This window comes from Hylobates moloch, unplaced genomic scaffold, assembly GCF_009828535.3.
Source record: "Hylobates moloch isolate HMO894 unplaced genomic scaffold, HMol_V3 SCAFFOLD_14, whole genome shotgun sequence".
Classification (NCBI taxonomy): Eukaryota; Metazoa; Chordata; class Mammalia; order Primates; family Hylobatidae; genus Hylobates; species Hylobates moloch.
In genome coordinates, this window is record NW_026652289.1 from 29,192,785 (window position 1) to 29,203,006 (window position 10,222).

The 10,222-nt window shown below is 36.4% G+C and overlaps 1 pseudogene; it reads left to right on the forward strand.

Moving 5' to 3' along the window:
* Positions 1 to 9,367, forward strand: part of LOC116481541 (voltage-dependent anion-selective channel protein 2-like) — a 30,012-nt pseudogene extending 20,645 nt beyond the window's left edge.
* Positions 9,368 to 10,222: the final 855 nt, after the last annotated feature.

Consider the following 10,222-nt stretch of genomic DNA (forward strand, 5'->3'; position numbering starts at 1 on the left):
TTGAAGAAGATGAATGATGACACTTGACAAATATGAGACCAATATGAAATTTTTAAAATGTTATATAGAGTTGTTATAGATAAAATATTAAAGAGAAACTAAAGTTTCATCTTCAAGCTTGTATAATGAAACAATATTGAAATAACAACACAAAATCTCCTTCAACTGAGTCTTTGCTCAGATGTCACCTACCCTGACCACCTTATTTGAAACTACAGATACACTTTCCACTTCTTCTTTCTTAGCTCTTACTACATTTTTGCATGATATATTATATACTTATTCTTTTCTGTTTATTGCTTATTTTCTGTCTTATTCCACTAGCATGTAAATTCCATGAGGGTATTGTCTGTTTACCAATGACTCTCAAGCACATATGAAAGAATAAATATATAGTATCACCTTAAAGTTTTCTAAATGCTATAATTATTGTATTTGTTAAAGTTCAGTTTCAGAGAAAAAAATCCACACTTGGTATTTTCAGCCCCCACTTAGGTATCACAGGGTGCTAAATGACTTACAGAATCACTGGGAGAAATGAACAAAAAATATTCTAGGCAGAACCTTCAGGAAGAACTCCTAACGTCACAATTCAGAGGTGCACCATGGAGGAAACTACAGCCTCTTCTATGATAGAAAGCTGTCTGGAAAATTGGAAAGTTTCAGTATAACAGCTTGCTCCAGGATCACAACATCACTGACTTAATTTGTTAGCAACCAAGATTAGTAAGCTGACAGCACAGTGCCATTAGCAACAGGAAGCTACTCCTACTATTTCTGGATTCAGAAATGTCTCATGTTTTCTAGATTATACACATACCTTTCAAGAGGAATTAACATAGTCATGGGGAACAATGAAACCAGCAACTCATTCTGTCTTTCTGAATTTGTAATATTGCTCACTTCTTTCTACTTATCTGCTCTGTTTGTCTTTGCCAAAGATTGATTTTTCCGTCTCCAGGCCACCTATAAGAAACTAGAGCTTTTGTCCAGGATAGATCACATATTAAGCCACAAGACAAAGTCTCAAAAAAATTTTAAAAATCTAAGTCATATCAAATATCTTATCAAATGACAATGGAACAAAAATAGAAATTAATAACAAGAGGAAATTTAAAACACATTTGAAATTTACAAATGGGTGTAAATTAAGCAACACAATCCTGAACAACCATTGATCAATGAAGAAATTAAGAAGGAATTTTAAAATTTCTTAAAACATATGAAAATGGAAACACAACATACCAAAACCTATGAGATGCAATAAAAGCAATGCTAAAAGGGAAGCTTGTAAAAATAAACACCTACATCAATAAAGTAGACAGATTTCAAATAAACAACCTAATTATGCACCTCAAGAAGCTAGAAAAGCAAGAAAAAACTAATCTCAAAATTAGAAGAAAATAAATAATAAAGATCAGAGCAGAACTAACAAAGTATAGATTAAAAAAAAACAAAGATAAAGTGAAAAGTTTTTTTTAAAAAAGATAAAATTGATAAACTGCTAGACTGAGAAAAGAGAAAGAATATAAAAATAAGATCAGAAACAAAAAATACATTACAACTGATACCACAGAAATAAGAAAGATTATTAGAGATCATTATGAACAACTACATGGCAACAGATTGGAAAACCTAGAGGAAATGAATATGTTCCTGAACACATACAACCTACCAGTATTGAACCAGGAAGAAATAGAAAACCTGAACAATCCATTAATTAGTAACAAGATTGAATGAGTAATAAAGAGTCTCCCAACAAAGAAAAGCCCATGACTGTTGGCTTTATTGCTGAATTCTTCCAAACATTTGAAGAAAAACTAACTCCAATTCTTCTAAAACTATTCCAAAAAATTAAAAAGAGGGAATTCTTTCTAACTCACTCTATAAGGCCAGTATTAGCCTGATAACAAAACCAGACAAAGACACAACAACAACAACAACAAAAGAAAATCACAGGCCAATATCCCTGATGAATATTGATGCAAAAATCCTTAACAAAATACCAGCAAACTGAATCTTACAACATGCTAAAAAGATAATGTGCCAAAATCTAGTGGAATTTATCCCACAGATGCAAGGATGGTTCAACATAGGCACGTTGATAAATCTGATACATCAAATCAATAGACTAAAGGACAAGAACTATCTGATCATCTCAATCGATGCAGGAAAAAGCATTTGATAAAATTAAACATAACTTCCTGAAAAAACCTTCAGCAAATTAAGCATAGAAGGAAAATATCTCAACACAATAAAGGCCATATATGATAAAACCCATAGCTAACATTATACTGAATAGGAAAAAGCTGAAAGCCTTTCCTCAAGAGCTGGAAACAAGATAAGAATGTACACTTTAACCACTCCTATTTAGCATAGTACCGAAAGTCCTAGACAGAGCAATCAAGCAAGAGAAAAATAAAAAGAATCCAAATTGGAAAAGAGGAAGTCAAAGTGTCCCTCTCTGCAGGCAACATGATCTTATATCTAGAAAAACCTGAAGACTGCACCAAAACCCCTTAAAACTGATAACAAAATCAGTACAATTGTAGGATACAAAATCAAAATATAAAAATCAATAGGATTCCTTAAAACCAATAATCAACTAGCTGAAAAAGAATCTGGAAAGCAATCTCATTTATAATAGCTACCAAAAAAATACCTAGGAATACATATATCCAAGGATGTGAGAGACCTGTGCCAAAAAAAAGTAGAAAATACTGTTGAAAGTGATTGAAGAGGACACAAACAAATGGAAAGATAGCCCATGATTATGGACCACAATAATTAATAACATGAAAATCACAATACTACCCAAAGCAATCTTCAGGTTCAATTCAATTCCTATTAAAATACCAATAATGCTCTTCACAGAAATGGAAAAAACAATCCTAAAATGTGTACGTAACTACAAAATACACTGAACAGCCAAAGCAATCCTAAGCAAGAAGAACATAGCTGGAGGCATTACACTATCTGTAGGATGAGAGAAAATATTTGCAAACTATGTGTCCACCAAGGGACTAATATCAAGAATGTGCAAGGAACTCAAATAATTCAACAGCAAAAAAATAAACAACTAATCCTACTACAAAGTGGGCAAAAGATCTGAGTGTGCATTTCTCAAAAGAGGACATAAATATGGCCAACAGGTATATGAAAAAATGCTCAATGTTTCTAATCATCAGAGAACTACAAATAGAATGGATACCAAAAAGACAAAATGCGGGCAAGATTTAGAGAAAAGGCAGCTCTTATATACTGAGTATATATTATACTCTTATTTATCTGTTTTTTCTTCTTTTTGTATGTAACTTTTTATTTCTAATTAAATAGATGTGTAAGAGTAACAACATTGAATTCCTGCATATTTATGCCAATTTTAGCTATTTTTCCTTCCTAATTCTTCAATTCCTAGGAAGCCCAGAGATGATGTACTAATATATTTTAAAAGTAAAAAGTGGGTTGAAGAAAAGTTGTAAAATACATACAAGTACGTTGACCTGTAAGTGAAGCTAATCTAACAAACATGTCAAATCAGTCTTCTTTTTAACTCTAAAATATTTGTGTATAGGCTATATTTCTTTTTTATATTATTATTATACTTTAAGTTTTAAGGTACATGCGCACAATGTGCAGGTTTGTTACATATGTATCCATGTGCCATGTTGGTGTGCTGCACTCATTAACTCGTCATTTAGCATTAGGTATATCTCCTAATGCTGTCCCTCTCCCCTCCCCCCACCCCACAACAGTCCCTGGAGTGTGATGTTCCCCTTCCTGTGTCCATGTGTTCTCATTGTTCAATTCCCACCTATGAGTGAGAACACGCAGTGTTTTTTCTTAAGATTAGGAGTTGACTTGTCCTTTTTCTAAGTGACTTTATCCAAGATCACCTCCTGACATTAAGTGACCAAGTTTTCTACATGATTCCCAGGATAGCACTAACAACATACTCTAGCACAGCTGGTCAGGGAAGAATCACAAATATAAAGATCATGGCTGGAATAAACAATTATCAGGTCCGTACCTTGCTGAGAAAGAAAAATAATACCATTACTGCAAGATAAAAATTTAAAGGCTGGGCAGGAAATAGAAAAGCATGCTATAAATTATTTCAATTTACTAGGATAATTTTTAAAATAACTGTTTTCAAGAATTCTTTCAAATTTCCATAATTTAAAAATCTCTTCATTGCAGCTTAGTCAATCCCTAACTAGTAAGTAATTGTAGGAAGAACATGTTATCCATATGAGTTCAAGAGTTTAATAGAAAAATGCAAAGATTGGACTCCAACTACTATCAATTTTTGAGTCTATTTTCCTTTTTTTTTTAATTATAAAAAAGCACTAAGAAATAACCATATTCTTCTTTTAAATAACTTTAGAAGAGACCATAACCACAGTTGAGACTAAGAAAAGCAAATAAGAGATGACTTTAGGAAACCTATCAATCACCATACCTGATATATGTTGGTATCTCTGAAGATTAGAATAATGCACTTTTGCCTCATTCAAATCCTGGTATAAAGCTGGACTCTATAAAGACCAACAAATAGTCAACACATGAAACTACTTGGTTTTAGTGCTTGAGGCTAATATAAATTTTATCCAACATTGAAAGCTGAAAGACTCAATAGCCAGCTCAAATACTCTAGAAAGGAAGTTTATCAATGCAATCCCACACCAATTACATATGCTAGACCAAAGTCTGACTCCTGCATGCCCCCAAATTAAATGGATCCTACCTGTGCAACTCAGATCCCCATTTCATCAGTTTTCCAAACATCCTCTAAACACCTAAAGCTTTTAGGTACTCAGTGCCTAGTTAACGGATTCTACAATGATGAATCTTGTCTAGTAAATGAAAATATATCTCTGCCTAAAGCCAAACATATCAGAATAAAATGAATGTAATGTTCTACCTTAAACAAAGCAACACATACATTTTTTAATGTGGTTTGTTTTCCTACATTGTATAGTATATATTAAAATCTGCAATATGTGAAACTCTATCACTGAAATAACTATTATTGATTTCAAAGGAAAATTATTATAAGTGTGACTTTTAGTTAACACATAAAATCACATCAATAAATAGAAATAGAAAATATTTTCTTAGCTTTGCTTTTCCTACAAAAAACTATTTTATTGGAAACTCCTGAGGGTGAAACACTCATATAGCATTCTTTTATAAAGATTATTTTAGCTTATGGGTCCTTAAAAACAAATATATCCTGAGTACCTATCCTGTACTGGGCAAAATTCTAAATGTTGGCCATAAGTACCTAAATAGGACAAACATATTTCCTGGTCCCATGTAATGGGGAGTAATATATACTAAATATTCACACATATATTATACATCTATGTCACATAGGTACATGGATATGTGTGTGTGTAGAAAAGGTAGGTATTTTTGTGAAATTTTGTTTTAGGCATGTCTGTGTATATGTGTGTATATGTACTGATGACACAAATATCTTACTATGATGACAGCCAAAAACACACAAAATCTAATGATCTAGTAAATGAATGTGGCTAGAGAATATTTTCAGGAACATAATCATGAAGATTAGAAATATTAAGGATTTGAGGTAGCCACCAAATATTTTTAAGCAACAGGAATGCTCAGATTTTCATTTGTAAAACATCTTTTAAATGATATGTGGTGAATCAACAATAGGGAAACAGAACTCAAGTGAAGACACCAATTAGGAGGTTATAGTTCACGCTGGGAATGATAGAAGCTAGGAGAGAAAACAGAGGCAGAGAGGGGTGGACAAATTCCAGATATATCAGGGAGCTTGAGATGAAAAGACTTTAAGAGACACACCAAAGTGTACACACACACACACACACAAACACACACACACACACAGCCCAGAAAGAAAAGGAGAGAGGAAAGCAGAAAATTAGAAAGTAAAAAAGGAAAACATGGCATATCTCAAGCATCATCATACTTCCCAAATTTTTTTAGGATGTATCATTGCCAATGTCATGCACAGTAAAGGCCTCTGGTTACGGAGGCGTAATATTAATATTAATCACTAGCTATGGAATAAGTACAGCAAGAGAATCCTTTTTATTTCTGCCAGAAATTACTTATTTTGAATCACGATGAAAAGTATGTATCCCTCCATCCTATGTAAAAATGGTGGCAACCACAGTTTTTCTTGCAGCTCTCTCCATCAAGACAAACCCACACAGTGAAAAATGTTGTTCCCAGGAGGTTAGAGGGAAACACTACTTCCACGGTTATTGATATGCTTACTACAGACAACTGCATCACAATTCAGGAAAATACTGAACAAAGCCCAAAGCTACTTCTTTTCTGTTACATTTAAAAAGAGAATCCAGGAAAGTGCAAGGACCCAGACCTTACTAATTGGAAAGAAGATGAGCATTAGCAGCATTGATCACTCCAAGAATTGAGCCTAAAATATATAAACCAGTTATTTCTCTTAAAGACAACTCATTGACTTTAGAATTTGAGATGAGAGATGGCACATTTGGGAAAATATAAGCATGCTGATCACTATAACGATTCTAATGAAAAGTGATATATGTGCAAAAAAAATTTTCAATCCTATACAACCAAACTATGTTTGCCAGATATTTTAGCCAAGAGGGTTACTAAATTTATTTGTTCATGAGTGGCTAAAATAAAGGCACAGTAGATTGTGATTCAGACTGGATTCTGGAGACAAGCTCTCTGGGTTAATCTTCTGATCAGTTGTTTAACTTCAGGCAAGTTACTTCATGTTTCTAAGCTTCAGTTTCCTTATCATTTTTTCCATCACAATTAGTTGTGAGAACTAAATGAGGTTCAATCATAAAAATGTCGTCTAGAGTTTGGTACTTACTAAACACTCAGTAACAATTATTAGTAGAAATATAGCTATTATTGTTGGAAAAGAATATGACATTTGTTCATTCAACAAATATTTACCAAGAATTCACTAGTAGAAATAAGGCTAATGTGATGGTTAATTTTATAAGTCAACTTGACTGGGTTAAGGGATACCCAGATAGCTGGTAAAATATTATTTCTGGTATGTCTGTGAGGGTGTTTCTTGAAGAGCTTCTCATTTGAATCAGTAGACTAAGTAGGGAATATCTGCCCCTACCAATATGGATGTGCACCATCCAATACTATGTGGGCCCAGATCGAACAAAATAAGCAAAGGAAGGGAAGAATTTAGCTCTCTTTCCTTAAGCTGGAACATCCAGGTTATGCTGCCCTTGGGCATCGGAGCTTCTGATTCTCAGGCCTTTGGGCATGGAACTTATACCAAAGAGGCCCCTGGTTCTCAGCCATTTGGCCTTGGACTAAGATTTACATAATCAGTCCCTCCAACTCAAGCTGAATTACAACAATGACTTTCCTAGTTATCCGGGTTACAGATGAAAGATAGTGGGACTTCTTGACCTCCATAACTGTGTGAGTCAATTTCCATAATACATTTCATTTTTTTTTTTTTTTGAGACAGAGTCTTGCTCTGTCACCCAGGCTGGAATGCAAGGGCATGATCTCGGCTCACTGCAACCTCCACCTCCCAGGTTCAAGTGATTCTCCTGCCTCAGCCTCCTGAGTAGCTGGGATTACAGGCGCATGCCACCATGCTCGCCTAATTTTTGTATTTTTAGTAGAGATGAAGTTTCACCATGTTGGTCAGGCTGGTCTCTAACTCCTGACCTCATGACCCTTCCACTTTGGCTTCCCAAAGTGCTGGGATTACAGGTGTGAGCCACCACGGCTGGCTCATTTTGTCACCTATCTATCTATCTATCTATCTATCTATCTATCTATCTATCTATCTATCTATCTACCTACCTACCTACCTATCTTACTGCTATCTATCTTACTGATTCTGTTTCTAAGGAGAACACTAACTAATACAGCTCAAAAATATTTTTACATTTTAAAAACATTCAGGCCAGGCGCGGTGGCTCACGCCTGTAATCCCAGCACTTTGGGAGGCCGAAGCGGGTGGATCACGAAGTCAGGAGATCGAGACCATCCTGGCTAACACAGTGAAACCCCGTCTCTACTAAAAATACAAAAAATTAGCCGGGCGTGGTGGTGGGCGCCTGTAGTCCCAGCTACTCGGGAGGCTGAGGCAGGAGAATGGCGTGAACCCGGGAGGCGGAGCTTGCAGTGAGCCCAGATTGCGCCACTGCACTCCAGCCTGGGCAACAGAGCGAGACTCTGTCTCAAAAAAAAAAAAAAAACATTCAGGCTGCAAGTGGAATGGTGCCTCCACTTTGTCCTCCAGCCAAGGCATCTGTGACCCAATGGCACGCAAACCCAGTGGCCTCAGCTGTAAGCACAGCAGTGGGAGCACCACCCATCCGGAGACCACCAGATTATCTCTTCCCAAGTCTTTACCATGGTGACCTACAGACAGACCTGAGTGTGGCCAATGTATTCCTCCATCATATGCTGACTTTGGCACAGCTGTCAGAGATACTTTCCACAAAGGATTTGGTTCAGGGTTGGTGAAACTGGATGTGAAAAAAAAAAAAGTCATGCAGTGGCATGGAATTCTCAACATCTGGTTCATCTCATACAGACACTGGTAAAATTACTGGGATGTTGGAGACCAAATATAAATGGTGTGATTATGATCTGACTTTCACAGAAAAGCAGAACACTCTGGGAACAGAACACTCTGGGAACAGAAATCACAGTTAAAGACCAGGTTTTTCAAGGTTTGAAACTGACATTAGATACTACCTTCTCACCAAACACAGGAGAGAAAAGTGATAAGATCAAGTCCTGTTATAAGGAGAATGTATACACTTTGGTTTGACTTTCATTTTTCAGGACTTGAAATCCATGGTTTGGCTGTCTTTGCTGATGAGGCTGGCTTGCTGGGTACCAGATGACCTTTGACAGTGTCAAATCAAAGCTGACAAGGAATAACTTCTCGCTGGACTATATAGGACTGGAGACTTTCAACTACACACTAATGTCAATGATGGGACAGAATATGGAGAATCAATTAATCAGAAAGTATGTGAAAATCTTGACACTTCAGTGCATCGTACTTGGACATCAGGTACCAACTGCACTCATTTTCACATTGCAGCTAAATATCGGTTGGATCCCACTGCTTCCATTTCTGCAAAAGTCAACAACTGTAGCTAATTGGAGTGAGCTACACTCAGACACTGAGCTGAACAAGTACTGTCGACTCTGGTAGATAGGAAGAGCATTAATGCGGGAGGCCACAAACTTGGGCTTGCCTGGAGTTGGGAGCTTAATCCAGCTGAAAGAAACCTTCAGGATATCGGAAGATTTGACCTTAGTATATTTTCAAAGTGACCAGCAGGGCTCCCTACCACCCAACAAAAAAAGGTGATCAAAACTAAGAATGAGCTAAACAAGAACTGTGTTTTAAATATTTAGACAGTTACTTGATAGCTGGTTTATAGATGAATTGATTATCTATCTAGATACCAATGCTGCAGTCGTGCAGTCACATATACATTATTTAAAGATATGTAGGCCTGGTGTGCTGACTCATGCCCATAATCTCAGCACTGTGGGAGGCCAAAGCGGACAGATCACTTGTGGCCAGGAGTTTGAGACCAGCCTGGCCAACATAGCGAAACCCTGTCTCTACTAAAATTACAAAAATTAGCCAGTCATGGTGGCACGTGCCTGCAGTCCCAGCTACTTGGGAGGCTGAGGCACGAGAATCGCTTGAACCGAGGAGGTGGAGGTTGCAGTGAGCCGAGATCGTGCCACTGCACTCCAGCCTGGGTGACAGATTGAAACTCTGTCTCAAATAAGTAAATAAACAAAAATAAAGATATTTAGGCCAAAGCATGAGATTACAGGCATGTAATCTCACTTTGGGAGACCAAGGTGGGTGGATCATTTGAGGCCAGGAGTTGGAAATAGCCTGGCTTTAGTAGAGCCAACCAGTCTCTACTAAAACTGCAAAAATTAGCCAGACATGGTGGTGTGCACCTGTAATCCAAACTACTCAAGAGGCTGAGGCAAAAGAGTCACTTGAATCTGGGAAGCGGAGGTTGCAGTGAGCTGAGATTAGGGATAAGATTAATAGCTGATTATACATTGCAGAAAAAGAAGGTCAGTGAAATTAAAGACATTATACAGAAATTATTCAAAATAAAGCAAGCACAGAGAGGAAAAAGTCTGGGAACTAAAATGAACAGAAAATAAGTGACCTGTAAGACAATACTGTATA